Raw genomic sequence first — 13,531 nt, 5'->3', positions numbered from 1 at the left:
GTTCTCTCACCTTGTACAAACACCTGACTGTACCATGATCTTTATACAAGTATAGACCCTTTGTTTCGCTTCTTGTATAGACACCTGACTGTTATTTCTCGCTGTACACATTGTATTGACTTTTCGTTGTCTTGTATAGAATCCCTCTTCTCTCACCTTATGTAGACACATACTTTATTCACAATGTGCAGTCACGGGACTATTTCTGCAGTGTTACTTATATAAATATTTATGTACATGGTCATGTCAGGTACAAGGAGGTAAGGGAAAGAAGTGTAGAGAAAGCTCCCCTTACTCTCCTGAGGCTACTTCCTCCTGAAGTAGCTACCCTCCACCTGTCTTCTTTCCCTTCCACTCGTCTGTAAGGAAAATGGCCGCTAGTGACAGTTTAGTCCGCAAGTTGACTGGAGTGTGTGTGTGGTGGGGTGGGGGAGTGGTTAGAAAACAGCTTCTAGAACTGTGATCTATTGTATCAACATGTTACATCATGCAGCGGACCTTCAGACATTCTTCCAAACATCATTAACACCAAGTCTCTCCTACCCCCTCCGCCGTCAATATTCTAGTCTGCTCACATCTCGATTATTCCCTCTCCCTCCTCCCGGTCTCAAATCACCATCATTGTTAACTAACGATTAGTGTTGGGTTGGTCAATCCCTTAAGTCTTGTGTCACTTTACAAACTAGAACACGCATTTAACTGGTGCACTGAGGGCTTTGGGCGTTCTTCCCATCCCCCGGAGAAAGGGAGATAAAATGCGACCCACCCACCCCCAACCCACCCGCGGTTGCCGCCACACAAACAGCCGACAAACAACTACATCTTCGACACTAAGGCCCTTAATCCAACATCCTAGTGTTGATATGGTTGACAGCGATGTTGCTGATGTTGTTTGTCTGTTTCAAGGGTTGAACACAAAAACTTGGCGCACCTTGACCTTCTCACACCAACGACAGCTCATCGAGAGGTGAAAGGCGACGGGTGGTTAATATGCCCCCCTTCCCTCCCTGCACACCCTCTGACGCAGCGTCGCCAGCCAGCGTGCAGCCGCAGCAGCCAGCCTCCCGCCCTCCCCTTCCTCTCCCCCTCCCCCTCACTGCCAGATGCGCATGTGCAGATGCCGGCGCCTGGAGAGCAGGCGGAAGACGAGCGGTAGCTGGTAGCTGGTAGCTGCTGCCCTCCTCCACCCGTCTCCTGCAGACAATCGGTCTCATCCCCCTTTCATCCTCATCCTCGCAGACAGACTTGGGCAAGAGCGTGACGGAGCAGCCATGTGAACGTTCACCTCACGCGCGCTCGGGCGGGGGGGTCAGCGCCCACTGCAGCAGCGATAAGGCAAGGGAAGATAACCGCTCGCTGCTTACCGCTGCCAGTAGCCAGAGTGCAGGAACCTGACTGCCACCAGCACTGCTTGCAGCCTGTGCCACTCCATTTCCTCTGCCGTCAGTCGTGCCCGCCCGGTCAGCATGTGTCACGAGTCGTCCGTGTGCTTGTCTTCACCATGTTAACCGCCGTGTGTGTCGGGGAGGAGGTTAGAGGTCATTCTGGTGACAGCAGGATACTCAGCACTGCGTCTGGCACCGCAGACAGCCAGCGGGTGAGTGACGCCGTGGCGAAGTGTGTCGCTGTCCGCTGCCATTTGTCGGCTGCTTCCTCTGTGCCGTCTGCTTCTGTGTTTTCTTCTCTCAATACTCTGTCTGTCTGCTGGTCTGTCTATTCTACTCTCAGTACTACGTCTGTCTGCTGGTCAGTCTCCTCTGTGTATTCTACTCTCAATATCCATCTGTCTGCTGGTCAGTCTCTTCTGTGTATTCTGCTCTCAGTATCCGTCTGTTTGCTGGTCAGTCTCTTCTGTCTATTCTACTCTCAATATCCATCTGTCTGCTGGTCAGTCTCCTCTGTGTATTCTACTCTCGGTATCCGTCTGTCTGCTGGTCCGTCTCCTCTGTGTATTCTACTCTCGGTATCCGTCTGTCTGCTGGTCAGTCTCTTCCATCTGCGCGACCAGCGTGCGTGCAATCTATTTACTTTGCTTGCCTATTGATTGGTGAGTGTGTGCGGCCTGCTACTGTTTACTCTGTCTGTTGGTCCGTCTGTTCAATCTCGGCACGCTGGTAATATTTCTCCTGCCGGTCTATTGTTATTAGACTGTGTAATGTGTGGCAGACTGTCTGGTGTTGTGGTCAGTCTTCGTGCGTGCGTGCACGCGTGTGAACCTTGGCATAATACAGCACAGGCTCAATGAGGTGTTGACAGTCATGTCAGTATCATGTCATGACAATATTGCTAGTATTGACAGTCATGTCAGTATCATGTCATGACAATATTGCTAGTATTGACAGTCATGTCAGTATCATGTCATGATAATATTGCTAGTATTGACAGTCATGTCAGTATCATGTCATGACAATATTGCTAGTATTGACAGTCATGTCAGTATCATGTCATGACAATATTGCTAGTATTGACAGTCATGTCAGTATCATGTCATGATAATATTGCTAGTATTGACAGTCATGTCAGTATCATGTCATGACAATATTGCTAGCATTGACAGTCATGTCAGTATCATGTCATGATAATATTGCTAGTATTGACAGTCATGTCAGGATCATGTCATGACAATATTGCTAGCATTGACAGTCATGTCACGATCATGTCATGACAATATTGCTAGCATTGACAGTCATGTCAGGATCATGTCCTGCTGGTATTGTTACAGTGCTGATGTAGTGAAGTCAGCATCATGTCACGATGGTGCTGTACAGTGTTAGTAGAATCATGTCAGAATCACCCTACGACAGTGTATACAGGCTTGACAAAGTGACGTCACATCACTTAGGGCACGATGACGGCGATGTAGTGTGGGTAGACGTGACGTCCTCTCTTGCTGTAGATGTCTACCAGACATGGTGACGTTAGTCACTACCCTGTAGCTAGTCAGGATCGTCTAATGGCCTTGAGTGCGCGTCTGGCACGTCACGTCTTTACTGACATTGACAGTGGGTTTGTGGAGTGACGTGCATGGAACACGAGGCGATAACGTAAAAGGGTGTGACGTAATGCGTGAAGTCTAAACGACTGGTAATGTGATGTGTATAGTGCAAGGTTGTGTGCGATGTGTTTGGACAAGAGGTCCTGAGTGACGTGTTTGGCGGTAAAGTCACGTGTGTAGTAAAGGGTGTGACGTAATGTGTGAAGTATAAAACGCTGTTCATGTGATGTGTAGAGTGCAAGGTTGTGTACGATGTGTCGTGTAACGTACAAAGGCCCTGAGTGACGTGCAGCCTTCTACTGTGGATGTCGGACGGCTCCGTCACGCATTCCTTGACTGGGTTGGGAAGAAGCTGGCATCAAGGAGACTTCTTGTACCATTGCTCATCAGTCGTCTATGTGTACACACACGCGCGCGCACACACACACACAAATACACTCACTCGTGAACCTGTGCACATCAGTCACGTGCTGGAGGCTGTAATCAGCGCACGCCTGTCAGTCACGTGCTGGAGGCTGTTGATTGCTCTTAGTCAGGGGGTCGTGAACTCGTTCTGCTTCTCATGTTTGTTGTTCATGCAGCTCCATTAGATAACAGTCATCTAGGCACACCTCGGCATAATCACCCGCGTACATTGAGCAAGGTCGGGTGCGTCTGACACGTACAGCAGACTGGTGGACATGCGCAGACTATTAATTGTGTCTTGTAGGTAATTAGCTCTCAGGTAAAAGCTGTCAACCCGTCAGCCTGTCAGGATCGGAGTCACCGACCATGGCGAGGAGAAGACACGAGAACTACCGATGTTAAAGGCTTGATAAGGATGGCGGGTGGATCGCGAGAACTATTGATGCTAAACGTTCGATGAGGATGGCGGGTGGATCGCGAGGGAGGGCGCTTGAGTGAGAGCTATTTATAGCGCTGTCGGCTGCAGATCGATTTGCTAAAGGAGAGGGAGAGTGTACCCCCTTAGTTGTCGGGATGTCGATCGTCGGTGTGGAGGAAACTGGTCCTTGGATCGTCTGAACGACCCCTAGGTGACCCAACGATGGCCTGACAAGTTCTACCCTCCTCCTCTACCTAGGAATGTTTGGGTTTTTTTCTTGATCATAAGGTACCCATGCGCCACCTCTTAAACTACTTGAAGCGTCTACTTTTCATTTGATAACGATTGCGGCTGACCTACGTGCTCACGTGACTAATTTGTATGGAAAAGATGTTTCCTTTGGTATGTATACAACGAGCAACGAATGTATCATTACTCTGGATAGTCATTTCTGAACTCGGTGGTCGAGTGCTGTGGTCGAATCGACGAGTAGCCTGACACCCTTCACTGATTCAGACGTGACTGACGGTTTCTCATCAGAATGTAGCGCGACACCCACCACCACCACCACCACCACCACTGACGTAGACATGACTGAGAGTTTCTACAGTATGGGTGGGATGTTGGGAGCATACGTGCAGGGAGAGGAATATGTACTGGTGATAGTAGATCACCCGGAATATCTTGTGATCCGAAAAGGTTAGTGAGAGCGGAGGTAGAGGTGAGGGTGTAAAGTTAATTCGGGGGCAGGTGATAACAGGTAAGTATCGGCAAAGAGTGTGGGGGCATGGCTTCCAAGCGGCAGATGATAACAGGCAAGTGTCAGCAAAGAGGCTTCCTGAGAACCACTCTTTTCCCATCTCCACCTGCTGGGAGCCGGCCACTCCCCTCCAACCCCCACTTCGTCGGGACGAGGGAGTGTGAGTGGGAATCGGAGGATTTACCCCTTGTCTTACCCTCTACTCACTCAATGGCAGTATCAAGCTTTCCTCTTCTGTGTGTGTGTGAGTGTTGTTGTATTTTATTTTTAGAACTGCCTTTTAAAAAATGAAAAAATGCATTGAAAAGACGTGGAGAATGTTGTTACATTAGGTCAAGATGGCTTTCTCTCTCTCTCTCACTCTCTCCCTCCCACGCGCGTCTGTCTCTCAACTCTCCTCCTCTCTGTTCTCTCTCATAGCTGTTTATATACATATATACACTCGCTTGCTGGGCCACGGTGACTGCTGCATGGCGCCGCTCTTGGGGTGGGTGCACTTCCGGTATCAGTCACTGTAATAGTCCGCACGAAGGACGACCTGAGAGTAGCCTCCCTTGCCGTACTTCCTGCGTGTTGTCATGTTGACATGTTGACAAGCAAAGGTCGCTAGCTACGGACTACTACACAGCCTCAGATGATTAAATGTAGTTCATGGCGATGTTTTACAGGCTGACCTATGTCCACTCACTACAAATGTCAGCTGTACACTTGTCTGTGTCCACATCTACGAGCTTGTCATCACCTCAATGGCCACAGCAGACTTCAGGCACTAGTCAACTTTCCGTGATCCCACATCTGGTACATGGGATCCGTTTACACTTCACTTTCTCTCTCACTCTTTCGCTCTGTCTCTCTTTCTCTCAACACCTTGTGAATATATTCATATATTTTTTTCTTAACTACCTCTTTTGTACATATCCACCTTCCTTTATGTTTACTACAAATTATTCTATTTACTTATTTGCTTCATTTACGTAGTTAATTTTTTCCCTGTAAAGGGCGAGGGCTAAATGGAAAAAAACATTTTCTTGTTTATTGTATCTCTCGTCAATAAAGAATTGTCATTGTCATTGTCCTCTCTCTCTCACACACATTCATGCACGCACGCACGCGCCAAGACAGAATTGCGAAAGGCCGGAACTATCAATAAAGGAATGTTGGTAGCCGTCCGATTGCTAACCGTCAGCTGGCATGAGTGTATTAAGTGCTTCCAAATAGGAGAGTGTCCGCGAATATTAGCTAGTACCCGGGGTGCGGTTTGTATATTAGTCGCTGGCACGTACGTACCCCGGGTGCACAGCGCTGTCGGCAAACAAGACTGCGGCGAAGAGTGTCCGTCCCATGACAGGTTCTTGAGCTTCTCAGGGGTATCGCGTGCTGATCGATACCCGGAATCTGATATCTACCCGTGTGCCCCACTCACCCACTCTCCACCACCACCATCGCACGTCCTACTTGTGGGTACCTGATACCCGTAGACGCGCGAGAGTCGTTAACATCAAAGAGAAGTCTAAAGATCGCGAGACATAAATGTTGAGGGCGCCTGTATCGGGGTGGCTTCACTGCGTCTGTCGGCGACGCATCGTTTGAACCCCAGGCTGTGTGTGCGGATCTTGTAGCAGCCACAAGACAGGGTTGGAAAGAGCAGGGTATGGTGGTGAGTGTAGCTCAGTGTGGTGAGAGTAGAGTCGTGTGTGTGTGAGAGTGTGTGTGTGTGACGGGAGGAGTGTTTGCACGCGTGCACGCTGCAGGTGTGTGCACGTGAGTATGTAAGAGAAAGAGAAATACTTCCACCGTCGTTAGTCTGGCAGTTGGGTCAACTGTTGGTGCTCTGACATCATTCAGTCCTCACCTGGTCTGGAAGCTCTGACATCCGTACACACCCTGTCAAGTGGTGTTTTATACAGAGTGTATGTCATACTCACCCTGTCTAGTGCTGTATTGTAAACATATCCTGTCTAGCGGTGTATGTCATACACACCCTGTCTAGTGCTGTATTGTAAACATATCCTGTCTAGCGGTGTATGTCATACACACCCTGTCTAGTGCTGTATTGTAAACATATCCTGTCTAGCGGTGTATGTTATACACACCCTGTCTAGTGCTGTATTGTAAACATATCCTGTCTAATTGTGTATGTCATACACACCCTGTCTAGTGCTGTATTGTAAACATATCCTGTCTAATTGTGTATGTTATGCACACCCTGTCTAGTGCTGTATTGTAAACATATCCTGTCTAGCGGTGTATTTCATACACAGCCCAAGTTGTGGCGTGTCATACATGTCGTGCTGTTCCATGTCGTAGTCTTGTCTATATTGTAGTGGCAGTGGTTGTCAAAGTGACGTCAGTGGCTGACAGTCATCATGTGTCAGCAAAGTGATGTTTCAATCACCAGACACACTAATTAGTCCAGTATTAACTTCACACCAGTGTTAATTGTCTCCATGTTCAGCTGCTCGTTGGCATGACAAGCTGGCTGACCCACTAAGTCTTGACGATAGCTGTAGTCTTGTCTAGTGTTGGTGTTGTGCATACTGTTGTTGTCTACTAGTGAGTAGTGCCTAGCTGTATTCTTGTCTACTGTAAGTGTTGTGCACACTGTCGATGTCTAGTGCCTAGCTGTAGTCTTGTCTACTGTAAGTGCTGTGCACACTGTTGTTGTCTACCAGTGAGTAGTGCCTAGCTGTAGTCTTGTCTACTGCTAGTGTTGTGCACACTGTCGATGTCTACCAGTGAGTAGTGCCTAGCTGTAGTCTTGTCTACTGTAAGTGTTGTGCTCACTGTCGATGTCTATCAGTGTCTTTCCTGTGTTTCCACTCGCGTTCAGTGTCTATGTGTTGGTGCCGCGCCAAAACGTGTCACAGCTGTGTCTACTGCAGCATGCGTGACCTGACCTTTTGGTGCCAGCTGCGTCGTGAAAGGTCAGCGGTGACGCGCCGCTATGGCGGAGGGTGCAGGAAGTGGAGGAGAACTGAGAGTTGCGCCCCTTTTAGCCGCCCTGGCGACGCCGCGAGAAGCCAGCGGAAAACGCGAGATTTAGTTTAGCGACACCGACACGCCTCGCTTCTTTGTCCCTTCCGTCACAGTTCAGAGATAACTATCATTTCACCAACAAACAGCTGACAGAATAATGTATGACAACATTTACACGCACTCGGCAACCCCAAGATGAGTTTCAGTGTCTCGAAGATGACAGTGGCAGACATCAATGAGCGGAATGACGATAACACTCAGGATTTGCTTACCGCCCCCAAGACAGGCCAGAGCTGCGGGCCTTAGACACTGATGTATGTATATATCTCTGGACTGCTTGCAGAAGACCACCCCACCCACTCACACTTCTAGAGCGAGGCCAATGCACAAATTCGCTTCCGATATAAATATCAAGAGATGCAAATCTCGTGTTCACGGTGGTACTGAGGTCAAGCCTTGTGTCTGTTGTCTCTTCTGTTTATTGGCTCTAAGTCGTGGGAAATGGAGGTCAATGAAGAGGGGGGTGTAGGCGAATTGGTGTTTTATTACAGTCCTCAACTAAGACTATCTCACGGCAAGGCAGCTAGCCCTGTAAACAGATGCCACATTCAGAGAAAGAACAGTGTGCCCGAGACGAGAGGTGAACCCAGGACAGTCAACCCTCACTGTGTTGGTGACAGACGTTAACAGTTGCGTCTACGGACCGCCTAAGTGGAGGTCGAGAACTTTTGTCCTCAAAAAAAAAAAAAACAAATCAAAAAGTAACTAAATAAATTTAGTGCAAATCTATTGTTGACGAAGCATTTTATCGCTATGGCGGGTATGAAAGGTTCGTGGGGACCTAACAGTCTACAACTTGGCGAGGGCGAAGAGTTGGCCTCGGTGACAGCAGCAGTCGTCCGTGTCCTGTCAGTGGGTGGACCACATAGTCGGCCAAGAGAGGAGCGAGTGAATGAATTAATGAAGACAGGTGTCAGTATTTTGAACGTTTGAAAATGCGTCAAGTCTCTTAGTTGATTGGTCTGACTGTGTGCGTGCGTGTGAATCACTGTATGTACATTATGCTGTCTGCGTGCATGTGTCTGTGTGTATATGAGTCATGTTTGTATCTGTGTGCGCGAGTGTGTGTGCGCGCACCTCTCAATTTTTGCTCTCTGTGTACCTCTTCGTCTGTCTGTCCGCTTGCCTGTTTGTTTTTTGTTTTTTGGTTTTTTTGACTGCATGTCTTTCCGAATTTTCTTTGTGTGTCATTTATAGACATGATCGCACCTTCGTCTGGTGTCTAGAGCAAAGCTGTTTTGGTCACGTGTCAGCGTCCCGACGACAACAGCCGAAGGAAATGTGATGAGCGTGATGAGGGTACGTCACGGCTCCACACACGCGTCTACTAAACAACAAAAATAAATAAATAAACCCACTTCAACGACCCGTGTAAAAGCTGTCGTTGTCTCTTGTGTCACACTGTCAGTTGAATCCAACAGTGTTCGGTCACAGCTGTCACACACACTAGCATGTGTACGTGTCTCTCGATCGTTTCAGCCGTTACACCCCAACATCGCACCGCCCCCTCCCGTGTTGTCCCCGCTGTTGTACTTGGCACGAGCTCCGACGATTTGTTTTTACCGATACAAGATTCCTCTTGGTAATGCGCGTGTTGGCGGGACACACCAGCGGTTTGTAGCCATTGTACAGTAGCTGTTGTTGTCACGTGGTGAGTGACACACAATGTTTGTAGCCATTGTACAGTAGCTGTTGTTGTCACTCATTGTGTGAAACACAATATTTGTAGCCATTGTAGCCGTTGTTATCGCCACACAACATCATCTAACGCCCGGGATCTGCAAACACGCTCGTACTCGCCACGCACGCCACCAGCTCCACCATTCGATCACGTGACTAAACTGTCGTCTGCGCTGGCGCGAGCAGGGAACAGCTTACCATCGCGTGGCGAAAACAAAACGGTCCGCAGTGTCGTACGGAGAGCTACCTGGCGGAGAACCACCCCTACCCCATCCTCCCGGCACCCGACAGCCGCCCGGTGTGATGCTGAAGTCCAGCGAGGTCCTCCTGCCTCGTCTCTCAACGAGCGAAGACGCTGAAGCCCGGGGTCAAGCGCCAGACATCATGGACGGCGCACGCGAGACAAACGGCGGGTGTGTGCCAGGCGGGCCTGACATGGCGACAGTTGAAATCAGTCCGCCTTGAGACTGGAGGAACTGATCGGCACGCCAGGATTATTCCTCAGACATCGCCGCCACAGTCTGTGGGTGTGTCGCGCTCGTCAAGCAGGCCGAGCGTTGTTAGCAACGGCGCGAGAGGTCAGGTCGGCGGGTCAAGGGCCCGAGTGCGAGAGCTCATTGACGTGTTGTGGGACTTTCACTTCGTGGCGCTGTAGTACATCACTGCTTTTGTAACGGTCTCAAAGGTAGGTGTAGTTTGTGTACAAGTAGGTCGCCTGATCAGTGTCGTCTGCTTTGTCTGACACTGGCGTCACGCGCAGTCACAAAACAGGAACAAAGTGTCACGGATATCACACCTGTCTGTCTGTCTGTGTGTGTGCACGTTTGTACGCTATATATATATCTTTGTGTGGATATGAACGACTTGTCTCCAGCTTGCAGAAGGCATTCGTCCTCGCGCTGACTCTGTCTCACCTCACCTGCCCACCTGAAAGTCGTACTTTACCAGTGCACTTGTTTGTACTTGTACTTTGCAAGTGCATTTGTTTACAAATGACAGACGATGGTACTTTATGCCGATAGCTGACTACGAAAGTTAAAGATAAGGGACAAGAGAATGGATATAAACAATCACTTCAAGTGATCGTCGTGAAAAATCCCGAGGGGAAAAAATTTGAGAGTGAAAAATTAAAAAAAAAAATTGTATGCCTACATGGAGTGCAAATGGCTGTGAAGCACGAACGGAGCTAACGGCGCTAATAACATCAGGTAAGAACCAAAGCGGATTTAGTATTTGCAGTATTATTTCCAACTGACAGGATTGTACTGTTTGTTGTTGTTGCTGTAGCATACGATGTGTGGTCTGGCAATCAGCTTTCTTCACAGCACTCAGCCTCGCTAGCTCTCGGCACACTGTACTCTTGAGGTGGAGGGTAGATGTAGCGACATATCAACAGCACCTCCACACCTGGATGTAGCGACATATCAACAACACCTCCACACCTGGATGTAGCGACATATCAACAACACCTCCACACCTGGATGTAGCGACATATCAACAACACCTCCACACCTGGAGGGAGTGACATAACACCTCACCTCATGGAGTGACATATCAACAGCACCTCCACACCTGGATGTAGCGACATATCAACAGCACCTCCACACCTGGATGTAGCGACATATCAACAGCACCTCCACACCTGGATGTAGCGACATATCAACAGCACCTCCACACCTGGATGTAACGACATATCAACAGCACCTCCACACTTGGATGGAGTGACATAACACCTCACCTCATGTAGTGACATATGAACAGCTTCTCCTCACCTGGATGGAGTGACATAACAACAGCTTCTCCTCGCCTGGATAGAGTGACATAACAACAGCTTCTCCTCACCTGGATAGAGTGACATAACAACAGCTTCTCCTCACCTGGATGGAGTTGTTTCTCGTCTGGGTCTGGAACCAGTAATCCATGCAGTGTCGCAGACATGACAGTTGATGCTTGTGACAGTCGGTTTATCTTAAAAGTTATTGGGCAAGTTGCCATGACAACTGATACCCGGGATGGTCTGTTTTCTTCAGAGTGACTGGTCAGATTATCATATGATTATGGACGATTGTCACATGATTGTCTACATGTCAAAGTGTCATAAGCTTGCTGCACGCTCGCTTAGTCGATGTGACTGGCCAGGTGTATGCACCCAAAAGTAAGTATGGTTAAATTATCAGATGCTAAGACAACCTGGACAGGTGTGAATGTTCACATCAGGCCTCAGATCACAAGACATGTTTGTGTGCATACCCAGGTTTCACATCATCAGACATACGGGTGTGCATACCCAGGTTCATATCATCAGATGTGTGAGGTTGATCTACTTCTCAAAGAAAGTAGTTATCTCCACAACTACCTCCCCTAGCAATGACCGCAAGACCTTGGCCCGTTCCAGCGGCTTTGCACTCGCCACTAACAGCCCACACATCGTTTGAGACGATCCGTTGTTTCCGTCACGGTCCACTGAACTATGTGTCCCACGTGTAGCACTAATAACAGTTGGGTACCTTCCACAGGCTGGGTGTGATTGTTGTGGGTGAGCGGTGGGGGGGCCAGCATCACTGACATCGTCATTGCACCACAGATTAGCCGCGTGCTGATAAAGCTGTCAGTTGATGACGTGGCGATGATACCCGGCGTACTGCCGCCCTCGCACCTTGATCAAGCTCGTGCTGTGCACTGTGGCACCGACGCCTTGCGCTTTGTCAAAGGTTGTGTCATCGTCGTCGCCGCCAGCGATTTGTTCGCGAGGTGCCTCCAACAGTCGTCGCCCTGTAACACCATCAGCGTCCTATTATGTTCCCAGCCTTGTAGCCGCGTGGGATGAAGATGCGCGAGCAAAAATCGTACTTTAACTGGAAACCTGTGAAAACCAGTGGGCAGTGGATGCTACTTTGAGACTTGTTTAATGTTCGACAGGGGAGGCGCGTGCAAGGCAGCTGTAAGTATTTGAAGGCCAGCTGTTATAGCCAGCTGTGGTAGCCAGTCTTTAGCCACCAACCCCCAGAAGCACGAGAAGCTGTATTTGGTGCCAGAGGGCGGCGGTGAGTGTTTGTCGACCGCTTGACGAGTTCATAAACATTACAATTAGAGACTAAGAGATTTCACACCAAACCTCACTATTTCCGAAGAAAAGACACAACTATATCCATGTGTAGCGGGTAGGAGGAAACTAAACTTTGACACTCAAGAAAAAGTCTGTAAGCCCTCACTTGAAGTTTTCACCACACATCTTCGTGCCTTGCTACTGATCGCTGTATATGTATATATGTATTTATGTATATATGTGTGTGTGCTCATGCCTGTATGTTTATCTGTGTCATTGTTTCCTTATTAATATAATTTCCGTTGCGGGAACAAAGCATACTGTTCGCAAGAATTGCTATGTCGTACTTATCGATTGCGATTTAGGACACCTGTTCTGCTCCCCTCACGATCAGTTTGCCGCACGCGCAGGTCAAAGGTGAGATACTTGTACAGCTAGTGTCTTTAGTTCAAACACGGAACAGAGAGTTCAGCCTGATGTAGACATCACCAAGTGCTGGTGTAACTGCACTGACTTGTTCACACCGGCAACAGAGCACGAGTGGTGCAGGGGTCAAGTAGAGCAGCATGGTATAGATAATGTACATTATATGTATTACAGCGGTATTCATAGCCATGCGTTACAGCAGTGTCACAGAAGTACTTAGTGCTCAGTACAGCAGTATATAGTCACGTGTTCAGTACAGCAGTATATAGCCGCGTGTTCATTACAGCAGTATATAGTCACGTGTTCAGTACAGCAGTATAAAGTCACTTGTAGAGTACAGCAGTATATAGTCACGTGTAGAGTAAGCAGTATATAGCCGCGTGCTCAGTACAGCAGTATATAGTCACGTGTTCAGTACAGCAGTATATAGTCACGTGTTCAGTACAGCAGTATAAAGTAACTTGTAGAGTACAGCAGTATATAGTCACGTGTTCAGTACAGCAGTATATAGTCACGTGTTCAGTACAGCAGTATAAAGTAACTTGTAGTACAGCAGTCAGTAGTAAGCAGTATATAGCCGCGTGTTCAGTACAGCAGTATATAGTCACGTGTTCAGTACAGCAGTATATAGTCACGTGTTCAGTACAGCAGTATATAGTCACGTGTTCAGTACAGCAGTATATAGTCACGTGTTTAGTACAGCTATGCCCTGCTATAGATGCACAGTGCTGGCTGGCATGAAGCAAGGAGACAGTAGGCTGAGCT

The 13,531-nt window shown here is 48.5% G+C and overlaps 1 protein-coding gene across 5 annotated transcripts in view; it reads left to right on the top strand.

The window, feature by feature from the left end:
- LOC112561129 (serine/arginine repetitive matrix protein 2-like) overlaps positions 1-13,531 on the top strand; it is a 41,130-nt gene that overhangs the window by 1,161 nt on the left and 26,438 nt on the right. Inside the window, exon 2 of one of the 5 annotated variants that reach the window (XM_025233393.1) lies at positions 907-1,597. The gene's annotated coding sequence lies outside the window, so the exon portion shown is untranslated. Of the gene's footprint in view, positions 1-906; positions 1,598-9,220; positions 9,980-10,010; positions 10,503-11,848; positions 12,236-12,320; positions 12,339-13,531 lie in introns of those variants that run through there. The other 4 variants (XM_025233394.1, XM_025233395.1, XM_025233396.1 and 1 more) reach the window with 4 other exon arrangements.

Source organism: Pomacea canaliculata, linkage group LG4, assembly GCF_003073045.1.
Source record: "Pomacea canaliculata isolate SZHN2017 linkage group LG4, ASM307304v1, whole genome shotgun sequence".
NCBI classification, from domain to species: Eukaryota; Metazoa; Mollusca; class Gastropoda; order Architaenioglossa; family Ampullariidae; genus Pomacea; species Pomacea canaliculata.
This window is presented reverse-complemented; position numbering and strand designations above follow the sequence as displayed.